This window comes from Vipera ursinii (genome assembly GCF_947247035.1).
Source record: "Vipera ursinii genome assembly, chromosome: 2".
Classification (NCBI taxonomy): Eukaryota; Metazoa; Chordata; class Lepidosauria; order Squamata; family Viperidae; genus Vipera; species Vipera ursinii.
Window position 1 is genome coordinate 140,817,103 of NC_139513.1, and position 13,471 is coordinate 140,830,573.

Below are 13,471 nucleotides of genomic sequence, written 5' to 3' on the forward strand. Positions count from 1 at the left end.
GGTGGTAATGAACTCATCTGACTACCATACCAAATTATCCAACCTACTCCGAGACTCCACATACAAACTCCTCAAGACAGATCCCACCACCTACCTGGAAAAAACCACAAAATCCAAAATAAAAGCCACCCCCATCAGTGAAGAGAGCCAGAAAACAATCATTCCCAGAGAAAAATCATCCAGATGTCCTAAGCTCTATGGTCTGCCCAAGATACACAAAGAAGGAACCCCACTCAGACCCATAGTCAGCTCCATAGGCTCACCTCTACAAAATCTAGCCAAATTTCTTGCCAAACAACTACAGCCTTACGCAAATTCCATCACCTCACACGTACAAGATTCATTCCATTTCATAGAGATCATAAGTAAACTAAACTTACAGCCCTGTGACCTACTTGTGAGCTTCGATGTTGTATCCCTCTTCACCCAAGTGCCAATCAATGAAGCCTTGACAGCTATCCGAAATAAATACAACCCCCCAAAACACATCCTAGATCTGACCAACCACTGCCTATCTAACACATACTTCATCTACAATGGACAAAGATACAAACAAATGGAAGGAGCACCCATGGGATCACCCCTTTCACCTGTCATCGCAAACCTCTACATGGAACACTTTGAAACCCTCGCTCTAGAAAAATCCAACCACAAACCCAAACTCTGGCTCAGATACGTAGATGACACCTTCGTAATCTGGCCACACGGCAAAGAAAAACTGGATGACTTCCTCACACACCTCAATAGCCTACACCCCAAAATACAATTCACCATGGAAACAGAAGCTAACAATCAACTTCCCTTCCTTGATGTCTTAGTCTACAAGAAATCCAACGGCTCCCTAGGACACACTATCTACCATAAAAAAACACACACAAACCGCTATCTGAATGCACTCTCACACCACCACCCAGCACAGATCAACTCCGTAGCCAAGACACTCATCTCCAGAACAAAACACCTAGCTGACGAACAACACCAAAAAACCGAACTACACACTCTCACTAATGTACTAACAGCCAATGGATTCCAAAGAAACACGATTACCAACTTAATCCGAAGAGAGACACCCAGAAAAACCCAAGACAGAGAACAAGAAAATGGCAAAGCCCTCCTCCCATACTTAAAAGGGACCACAGACAGAATCAGCAAGGTCCTCCAAAAACACAACATCAAAACAGCATTCTACACAGACAGAAAAATATCCACCATCCTAAGAAACCCCAAGGACATAATTGGCTTAGAAAACCAAGGAGTATACGAAATCCCATGCTCCATCTGTCCCACCACATACATCGGACAGACCAACAGAACAATAAGTGCACGCATTGAAGAGCACAAAAACTCACTCAGAAAAGGAGAACAAACTTCATCCCTGGTCCAACACTTTGAAGCCACGGGACATGAAATTGATTTTAAAAAAACCAAAACTATTGCCAAAATTGAACATTTTAACAACAGAATAATCAGAGAAGCCATTGAGATAGAAAAACGCCCCCACAGCATAAACAAACGAGATGATACCTCTTGCCTACCAACCATTTGGAAACCCGCCTTGATTGACAGATGAGTCCCAACCACCAAGAATGATAGACCCAAACTCATGATAACACATGACATCACCACCACACAACCATTCAAAAAGCAAATCCGAACCCACAATGATAACGAGGCACAACCACAAAACAGAAACCTAACCACAGCTGCAACATCAGCCACTTTAAACCCCTCCAAACCACACAATAAGCAAACTGACACCCACTATAAAAACATGGCACCACCACAAACACGAAGCCGAACAAAAGCAGCACAACTCACCAGCTCAGGTCTAAGGCTGGCAGCTGAGACCAGCCCATCCACTCAAAACACACCCCCACCCAATCAGAACACACACACCATTCAAAACACACTCCCACCCAATCAGAACACACTTACTCCCCCACCCAATCAGAGCAACCTCCACCCACAGAACACACCCCCTCTGGCAGTTTAAAAAAGAGGAACAAACAGCCACATGCTTCTCCCAGAAGAAGGAAGCAGAAGCCTCCAACCTGATGATGACGGATGGGATTCTGTCGAAACGTCGCCCCTACACCTTTAGTTCTACGCGGGGAAAAACCCGAATAACCAAAGATCCACATACATACATATATATATATATATATATATATATATATATATATATATATATATATATATATGTGTGTGTGTGTGTGTGTGTGTGTGTGTGTGTGTGTGTGTGTGTGTGTGTGTGTCATATATTAACTCTTAGATTACTTTGCTAGGCCCCAAACATGGGGCAAATCTTTATTTCCTGTTTTCAGCCTTATCTCAAAGGCCATCGAACAGGCTGTAGTCACACCGGACAGTTCATATATTTGTGTAAATTACTAACAAAGAATTTAGGGAGGCTGATATGCATTTCAGACTCATTAGTCTTCATCAGTCAGTCATACCCTTCTTTAATTTAAAGTGGTTTAGTTGTAATAGATGGTTAGATTCAAAATAGTTTTCAAGAGTATGTAGAAAAGATACTATTTTTTTCTAACATCAGCTAAATTAGACATATTACATTGAGAAAAATGTTTCTCATTTCTTTCCTGTTACCTTGATATTATGGCAGAGATGTTAACATAGGAAATAGATTATTTTGTTATCTAATTTTACCTTCCAAAAGACAGAAGCAGATGAAAAATGTGAGGTTCTTTCCTGTTGGCTTTTTTGAATTAGCTGTTTTAGATTCTAAAAGTTTAGTTCCTAAAGAAGTAACCTTGTAAATAATTTTAATGTTCTCCTCTAGTGCAGGGTAGGCAACCTTGGCTCTTTTATGACTCAAGGACTTCAACACCCAGAATTCCTGAGCCAGCATGGCTCAGCTTGGAAACCTCTCCCTTTCCCTTCAGCATGGCTGGCTCAGGATTTCTGGGAGTTGAAGTCCATGAGTCATAAAAAAAGGGCCAAGATTGCCTAGCCCTGCAATAGGCTTTCAGAAGGAGTTTTTTTTCCTTTTTTCTTTTTGCAAAAAAAAGGTGCTGGAACACCGTTCTAAGTGTTTTATGAGAAAAAAAGCCCTGTAAAGATCCATCAATGCAATGGAAGTTAAGACAATTCTTTTTATTTATTGATGTCGGCATCAAAACTTAGTCCTTCCATTTTTTTCTTCCTTGTAATGTATATCCATGTATTATGCTTAAAAATATTTTTTTTGTTTTTTTAAAAAAATGTTTTTAAAAATGAAGATACTAAATAATTGGTCTAGTAATTGGGAGTCAGTACCTTTTCCTGGAGATATTAACACAGAAATGCATTGTCACTCACTGCTGCCAGCATCAAGCTCCCTGCGCCCTGTGCGTTCCCACAGAGAGGGCCTCCTCAGGGTGCCACCGATCAGAGAATGTCGATTGGTGGCCCCCAGGGGGAGATCCTTCTCTGTGGGCGCTCCGGAGCTGTGGAATCAGCTACCGGTAGAGCTCCGGATGGCGCCCGACCTTCGCTCCTTTCGTCGCGATCTCAAGACATTTTTGTTTGTACAAGCTGGCCTAGCCTGATGGGGATCGGTGGGGTTGTTTTATCTTTGGTCTTTTAATTTTATCTCGGGGTTTTTTAGAATTGTACCTCTATTGTTTTTAATTAGGGCAATTGTTTAATCTCCTTTTAATGTTTGTATTTGCTATTTTATTCTGCCCTGTGAACCGCCCTGAGTCCTCAGGGAGAAGGGCGGTATATAAATGTTATTAAATTAAATTAAATTAAATTAAATTATTTTTGTTACTCAAAATACTAATAAAGAGGCTACAGATATTACATGTATATTTGTGTGTGTGTGTGTTTGTAAAAGAGCATTTAACCTTTTAGAAAAAAAGGAGCCTTAAACTTTCTGAAAGTGACAAATGAAATGGATACGAATATTTAACTGCTTATTACTTGTGTTTTATGAGAAGCTTGGGCCTCTGGGCAAATTTTGGGGTATTTAGGTTCAGGAGCCAGGGTTAAGTCCAAAATGAATACGTGTTTCCAGGATCCAATGTGGGTCGGTCACCGGGACCATGAGGGTTTTGTCTTCTGAGCTTTCAGACTTGTGTGGGAGCCCATCTTCCAACACAAATCCGAAAGCTCAGAAGACAAAACCCCCTGGTTCCAGCAAGCGACCCAGATTGGATCTTGTGACATTATCCTATATTCACCCTTCATTCATGAATATGCTTTATTTCATTCCGCCTCTAAACAAGAATCTGAACTCATTTCCTCATTCTAAAAGAAGGGTTAAGAACTTTCATGATATCTGAAACTCCCATTTCTATATAAAATTCAGAAAAGGTAGCCATCTCATTCTGGGTCTAATTTAGAAGAAAGGAAGGGAGAGATGGTAGACATGAACATGTAGACATGTGTGACTTCCTCTAATAGCTTTGCTGTGTTTCAGGAAAAAGATAAGACTGTAGTCCATGACTGTAATTGAGCTCCACAGTTACAGTCATAAATTATGAAGGTTAAGTCAACACATGACTGGGCCTGATTTTTTGACCTTTTTTGTGGTGGTTGTAAAGCAAACATGATTATAAAGCAAAAGCAGCAGTTATAAATGAATACTGTGGTTGTTAAGTGAACCCGTTGTTCAGCTTGGGGTGGCGTTTGTTGGAAACTGAAAGAAAACACCAGTTTCTGACAAAATCATTGTAAATCACAGTTTCATGACTATGAGGCACTACCTTCAGCCGTAAACGCAGAACCAGTTGCCAAGCCTCAAAATCCAGTCACATGACTGTGGGGGAGGCAACATCAGATTTTCGAAACTGAGTCATAAGTAGCTTTTTGGGGAGGTCCTTAAGTTGGGAGCTCCCTGTGCAATAGCCAGCATTCACTGTCAACCTGACTAAAGTTTTACTACTTATCCTCTGTGCCACAGGTAGGCCAAATATACTACCCAAATTACACACAGTGCCAAACCCAATTCTCTTTGGAGTCCACTCTCCCATCAACTGTTGGGAGTAACCAGTGCTTTTTTTGTAAAAGAAAAGAGTGCCGGAACTCACACATGTCATACAACCCGCCTTGCCTACCCTACAAGGTTCCATCCAAAAAAGGTGCCGGAACTCTGTTCTGAGCGTTCTATGAGGAAAAAAGCCCTGGGAGTAACAATTGCCAAAATCAACAGTAAACCCAGGGTCCCACATTGGGATGGAAAAAACAACAACATAAATTTAAAGTAGCTGAGAAAATATATCAGTACTCTCCAAATTTTGGGAAAACCAGAAACTCATGATTCTATCCATACTCTTCCTATATTCCTGTATACTTTGTATGATTATCCTATCTAGAGTGACCCTCATTACTGAAAAAAGAAAATTAAGTAGTATGCCTGCCAAATTTTAGATCAGAAGATGCATTTCCTCCTGTTGTGATCTAGGACTGATGAGGTCTTTCTTTTCAGTGTTTACAAAGGTCTCATTTGGTACTGTAAATCATGTGAAGGTCCATCAATATGAGACTCTAAACATGCAACTCTTTTGCATGTTCCAAAGTCAAAATGATTCTGCTCCATTAGAATGACATTATGGCCGAATCTGTTATAGGAACCAGCAGGATTTCAAAAAGATTTGACAATTTTCCATTATCCAGGTTCAATACATTTTTGGATTATGATCTAAACAAAGCTAGCCATATTTAGATCTCCTTGAAATTATTGTGAAAAGGTAGTCTTCTTCAACTTAAGCCTGACTAACTTCAGCGAGAATCAGATACAACTGAGTCTGGGTGAAGGTTTGATGGCCCTAGTTTACCTTATGAACTCTATTTTTAATATTTCTAATATTTCTATATTCTCATCTTCATTTTCTGTTTTTTCCCCATTTATTTGCATACCAATTTTATATGACAGCAATGGAAGTTTCTGATCCTGCAGATGATGTTAGCTGTCAACACCCTATGAGTTCTAGCCAAAAGGGGAAATAGTCATTAATGAAGGAAGCTATTGTCTGCAGAAATGTGGATTCCCATTTTTGCTAAAAAAAACAACAACCAAAAAAACAAGCATTTTCAGTGAGCATTCAAAAGGCCATATTATCTGTTGTTGCATATTTGCTCAGCCACCACAATGCAAGAACATTCACTGAGTCTCCAAATTGCCCTTGAATTTTTTGGAAGTGATTTGAAGGGAGCTGATTCTATTCAACTCCTCAATTTGATTCAAAAGTTAAATTTGATTGAATTTCTCTTTAATCAAGTCATCGTTTTAAGGCTTTACGCAGCCCTCATGGATACTTCTAAGGAAAGAGATAAGAAGGAATCCTGTTGACTCAAAGTGTACCTTGCTTCTTAATTTTTTTTTACTATAATCACTCAGTTTGTATAGCTTTCAAATGCCTTGAAGGGATCATAAAACCTTGCTCTTCTCTCATCATTGCACCACTTAGAAAATGGGAAGGTGCAAATGGCCACAACCCTGAAACATTCTTATCAGTATGAGGAACCAAAGGGGCTTGAAAGATGAAAGGTTTGATAACCAAAATATAAAGATGTCACTGTCAACTTTCTCAAAATGTACACATTTGTAGTAAATGTCATATAAACTTGCAGCTAAGTGATGGATCACAGCTACTGTGTTTCCCAAGTACTCCCCAGATAGAAGTCGTAACGCCTTTGTAAATGCTGCCTTTCATCCTATGACTATGAAATTATTAGCATTGTGATTCCATCCTAGGGTGTTAAGAGCCTTTCTAGTTTTATGCTGGTCCAGTCCACCAGCTGCTCTGATAGTTAGAGGCACATACCACGGTCCTGACAGAGTAAAGTCACAATTGGGAAGATACAAAGATGTAGCTGGATTCAAAGATGTAGTTGGGTGGCTAGAGGAAGGGATAATCTGTGCTTGTGTGCCATCTTACATCTTTCTACATACTTATAGTTCCACAAAGACATGTCAATAACCTGTCAAAAGTGAGAATGCTGATTCAGAGCAGTGCCAACGCCATTCAGAATATGATCTTTAAAAAGGATGCTACTTGGTCTACTTTACAGACACTTGAGCTGAAAGGAGGCCCAAGGTTTGTCTACCTCGGTGTTTTTCAATTTCAGCAATGTTAAGATGTTCACGCTAACTGGGAAATTCTCTGTGGGCGCACCGGATTTATGGAACCATCTTCCGGTTGAGCTCCGGATGGCACCCGACCTTCGCTCCTTCCGGCGCGATCTAAAGACCTACCTGTTTGAACAAGCCGGCCTGGCCTGATGGGTGATGGGTTTGGGTTTTACTGCTTTTTATGTATTTTAACTTATTGTTATAGTTTTTGGGCATCGTGTTTAATCTCTTTTAATTTTTGTATTCTTGTCTTTTAACATGTATTGCCCTGTTCACCGCCCTGAGTCCTTCGGGAGAAGGGCGGTATACAAATAAAATTATTATTATTATTATTATTATTATTATTATTATTATTATTATTATTATTATTATTATTATTATTATTATAAATTCTGGCAGCAACATCTTAAAGGTGCTTATCTTGAGAAACACTGGTCTACTGTACCTTATTTCCAAATAAAGTATCAGAATTAAGTTGATATGTCATGGGGATATTGATAAAGTTTATTAACCATGGCACAGTTCAGCAGAGTTTACATTTACAATAATATAATTTCAATACACAACTGGAATTTATGTGCCACCCAGAATCTCTAGGAATTGGGCTGAATAATAATAATAATAATAATAATAATAATAATAATAATAATAATAATAATAATAATGATAATAATACAGAAAACAAAGTTAGTATCAATATCTATTAGTACAATCTCAAAACATCTGGAGCACCATTTGAACACCATCGTGTTGACAAAATCACTATCAATTAGAAAAATCAGCTTTACTTGGAACAGCTTACCTCCTGCGATGATATCTTTTACACTAGGGGTCCCCAACCCCCGGCCCATGGACTGGCACTGGGCCGCAGCATGCCAGCAACTGGGCCATACAAACAAACAAAGCCCCATCTGTGGGATGCAGGCAGCATACAAAACCATGCCCCCTCCAGTCTGCAGAAAAACCTCTCTCCACATAACTGGTCCCTGGTGCCCAAAAGGTTGGGGACCTCTGTTTTACACCATCAATCAACACAACATCTGCCTATCCCAGATCCTTGGAAGGACTCAAAAGGTGGATAAATAACCCCAGTCCAAACATTTGGCTAACTGTGCAATGAACCATAGTGATTTCTACTGAGGGAAGTCAGCTCCCCAGAAAAGGAAATATTAAAAGGGCAGGAAAATATATTTCCTAAAAAAAAATTGAAGAACCAGGAATGCATGCCCAGTTTGCTTAATAGCCCTAGCTCTCCCTCCCCCAAGTTCTATAGGTGTGCAAATGTAAGCAAGCCATCAAGAAGGTTGGAGCTAGAAGCTTAGGAATACAAAGACAGACATACCCCAGCCACAGGGAAGCAGGAGCTGGGACATACCCACAACCATCAAGAATACCAGAAGGGTACACCTGTACTCAGGTCAAGATACGTAACACAGGAAATAGCCTCAAACAGGAACAGGAAATAACTCCAAACAACAGAGTCCAGGGGGTATAAAAACCCCACTACCCATATGTGCTCAGTCCTTTTCTCCTGGATCCATCTTTCTGTCTGGCTTTCCTCTACAATAAAATGTAACCTCCTTTCTAAAGCAGCTGCCATGTTGTTTATCCCCAGCTTGGATGGAACCATGATGAAAACTTTTCTTCTTATACTATTGATAAAAATGCCAAATCCAATGTAAACATTTGACTGATTTTGCGACCAACCATAATAATAATGGTCTGGGACTTTACAAACAAAGAAACCCCTGCCGTGTAACACCCCAGACTTAACAGTTGTTGATAAGCAAGACAAAAAAGTCTGTGTAGTGGACAATGCAGAAGAGAAGAGAAAGAATGGAGAAAATCACAAATGCAAAGACCTGCAAAGAGAAGTAAAATGGCTGTGGCAAAAGAAAGCAAAGAGATACCAATACATCCAGCTGACTGTGCCACCACCATAATTTTGCAAATGTATTACATACATTTTGGCCCAAGTATTCCATTCCTTCCAGGGAAGGTCTGGAAGATATTTTGTGAAGGCCATGTCATTTATAACCTATGGAGACTTTAATTTTCAAGGCAATACCTTAATTGTGGGAACTCCATAGCTTTAAATGTATTCATCTTTTGCTTGATTATAACTTAAGTCTAATACAGTTACTGTTACAAATTTTAATCTGGCTATTTTACAATGATTAAGCAAACTATGGCTTAGCTTATCTGATTCAGCACATTGATTCACACAACATTGGTTCCATTGTCAAGGACCCCGTCCTATTTTGACCAGGTGCAAACAGGTACAACAGGTACAAACCAGGTACAACAGCCTGTACAGAAGCTAATGTTCATGGTAGGTGCCTAGAGTGGAAAAGATAGGAGAATAGAAAAGTGGAATTAACCAGGTGCTTCCTGACATATTTGGCTCCCTTAAAATTAATCAGATTTATAGCAGTATTTGATAGCTGCTTCTGCTTTGTTCCCTGTTCCTTAAGCTATGTGACTAATAGGTATTTCATACTTCTTTCCACGTCAGATACAAATGTATCTTTTGAAAAGTGTGGATTTCTTGCAAGTTATTTATGTATTTATTTATTTATTTTTTTGCAAATGTTGCAAATTTATCCCACCTATATACAGGGTATGGAAGCATTCTTAATTGAAACCACTGAAACCTAGATGAAATTATTTGATACAATTTGGATAGGGTTTTGTTACTGAAGGAGGAGATATGTTGTACAACCAATTGGCACCCTTCTCCAGATGCTGAGATTGCAGTAGTTACAATGAATATCCTTTTTTATTACAGTCTTACCTGTTAGGCTCAAAAAATCAGGTGCACATGTGAAGGTCCATTTAAACTGATTTATGCCTATCCCCAGGAATATTCTCAACTAACAGCACCTACTAGGAGTAGATAAATCTCAGCAGAATTCAGGAGGGTTGGACATAGCTCACTTGTGTTTATGTACAGATTCTAGGCTAAGCCCTCTTTTAACTCCACCTCCCCTGCCACTCCTTCCTCTACATTATCTGGAGAAAGCAGAATTTGTTTCAGTCTTCCATGCTTCTGTAACCTCCAAAAATGCAGCCCACATGCAGATACTATTGAAGACCACACAGAAGCTTATTTGGTCAAAAATGAAGCAACAATACTTTTTCTGGCAAGCACAGAACACAGCAGACAGCATCCATTGTCTATACGTTCTGTTGGCTTTCTATCTGATTCTAGCTAAATTCAAGTTGTTACTTTGAGAGTTTAATTAAATGTTCACATCAGACAACCTCATGCTTTTATGAGGTGAGTTCTCAAGAATACTATAAATCAATTGCAGATCAGCCTTGGGCAAAATCCAAAGTGTTCTGGCTATAAAATCCTTAAATCTATTGCTGAAACAATTTCTGAAGCAACTTACCAGTTTTTGTGTTTCTGGTTCTTTCCTGGATTCCTTAAAGCAGTGTCCCCAACCTTTCCAGCTCTATGAACCAGTACCAGTAGTAGCGGCGGCAGTGGTGGTGGTGGTGGTGCAGTGGTGATAGAGGGAAGGGAATGGTTTCACACACACACGCCACTTGCAGAAATGGAGCTTTGCACTCTTGCATGCTCACCTGCCACTTGTGCGGACCAGTTCCCAACGGGCTGTGCACCAGCAGTGGTCCATGGACTGAGGGCTGGGGACCCCTGCCTTAAACAATTCCAGAAATCCTTGTTTCTGAGCAGTGCTTTTAAAAAAATACATTTATATCCCATTTTAGTCTAGAATTCAGTGCCTATATGACTGCAAATTCCTGCTTTTTGATCTCAGTTTTGGCTTAATTTTTCTTCCATCATAGAAGCCTTTTGAATAAATGGGTCTTATTCCTAAGTGCAGACATATATCCTTGCAGCAAAGTGCATCAGAGGAATTTTGCTGGCCACATTCCTAGTAAGGCACTACCCTAGCCACAGTACTACGGAATGGGAAAGCAAGGGGGGTTGGACACACTTGGTATTGTTTACAGCACCCTTTGCAAAATCACATACACAGAGGACATTTTTTACAAAAGAGCAAATTGTTTTATGAAAATGAAGCCCCCTGCCTGGTTCAACTCAATGCTATCATCATTAATACAATGCCAAAGCTTTCAATAAGCTGACAGTGTGTATGGTTTCTATTTATATGCCAACCCAATTCCACAAACTACTGCAAGCTGCTCCATTGGCAAACCTCACAATAATTATCTGTTTGAAAGCCTTTATCTCAGAGTGAGTCTTGCAACAACAATATAATCCTTGGTATATGATCAACACATACTCTTCTTGCTCTCTGCTGTTCAGGGCCTAGAGACCATTAAGAGTAGGGCAAACTCTGTATTGGGGTAAAATTTACCATTCTCAGCTAAGATAAACTATGTTCCACACCACGAAATGTCTACTTCTGCAGTATAGGTATTTGAATAGCCATTATTCAAATGTGAATCTATTTGCTTGCTGGGGATCACATATTATATTCTATGAAGGGCAGAAATCTAGAGCCACCCAGAGGGATTATGGAGTTTGGAGTTAATAGACCCCTACAAGAACTCATGCCAGTGACCCCGATGGCCTGGTCATATATGATAATGCATAGGTCAGGGGTCAGCAACCTGAAACAGTGAAAGAGCCACTCAGAACCGGTTCCCTCACAAAAGGAAAAACTGGGAGCCACAAAAAAATGTGTGCGCCTGCGCGAACATGTGTGCATGTGCAGAACAGGGTTTGACTGAAGAGTGGAGCCAAGGCAAGATATGCACCTACCCTGCATATTTGAATTGATTGGTTGAACTTTTTTAGTCCCACTTTTTTTTTTGGACTGCACATGGCAGAAGACTGGGAGCCACAGGAGATGGCTGAAAGAGCCGCATGCGGCTCCGGACCTGCGGGTTGCAGACCTGTGGCATAGGTGATTTGGCTGTGCAATTTGCAACTAGCTTATGATCAGGGAGGAACTTTAAAAAGGAAAAAAATCTTGGGTTTTTAAAGTTCAACTAGATTGCACCATTATTTCACTCTGTTGGTTTTTGCAGATCAGTTGTTTGTACTTTAACACTTCTCAATTCATCTTAAAATGCATCCAAAGATGATTTGGGCTGTTTTGATTACTTGCAAATCCACATGGATATCCTGGCTCTTTCCTCACTTGCACCTAACCAAGATACAAATATGCTATGGTAACTTCTTCATGAAATTATCTTTTCCTCAACAACCCATGCTGAAATGGCTTAAACTCGTATCAGGCTATTCTGGTAGTACTGTTTTCCTCTCTAAGCAGCCAACAATCCGTTAGTTTTGCACTGGATACCATTTAATAATGTTGCACTGTCCATTTCATTGCTGTTACAATCACATGTCTCCTGGGAAGTGGACCAATTTGTTCAATATATTGGGTTCTTAGCTCAACTGCCTTAATTATAAACTTAGCAGTTCTGCTTAGGATATATACCTTACAGCCCAGGAGAAAATAAAACAATCTGTGATTCAGATCCAAGTGGGTTGTTCTTTCCAATAGGGATGATAAGTATCTAAGCCTAAGGGAGGCATATAATTGGCAGTCAAGCATGACCAATATATTTGATGGTTGGGACACCACCTATGCATGTCCTCTTGTGATCTGGCAAGTGGTGGAAGAGCCCATATTTGGCTGTGGAATCCAACAACTCAAATCTTGCTCTAGAATAGACCTATCTTAAAAACTGTGTCAAACTCATAGACAGTTATCCCAAGGATGCTTTTTCATGAAGCAACTTGACTTTCTTGTTTTTCTTTGAAGACATTTTGCTTCTCATCCAAGAAACTTCTTCAGCTGACTTGGATAAGAACTGAAACATCTTCAAAGAAAAACAAGAAAGTCCAGTTGCTTCATGAAAAAGCATCCTTGGGATATCTCTGATCTGGATGACTGAGAATCTCCATAGACAACTCATAGACAGGGGTTTTTTTCCCCCCAAATTGGAAATTGGTTTTACTCATAGCCAATGGAAGATGACTAAACCTCTGGGTTTTTGCATGATGCAGATTTAGTGTTTTCCAGAAGTGCATGAAACCTTTGTTCAAAAACAAAACAAATGCCATAACGTGGCAGAAAGATAGATGATGTGTATGTTGTCCATACAGTATCTGTAATCTCTTCTTCAGGTTGTTAGTTATTCAGGCTGATTCAGGTGTCCAGCCTGGGGTTTGGTTCAGAGATCTAGCAGATGAAGAGACTTTCTCTCTTCTTTAGTCTGCTATCTTTGGAATGGGACAACTCATCATGGCCAACTTGCCACAGCCAACTCCCTGCTGTAGTCAGTTCACCAGTTCATGTGAAGCATTAATACCACTTTACAACGCCTTGGTAAGGCCACACCTGGAATACTGCATCCAGTTTTGGTCACCACGATGTAAAAAAGATG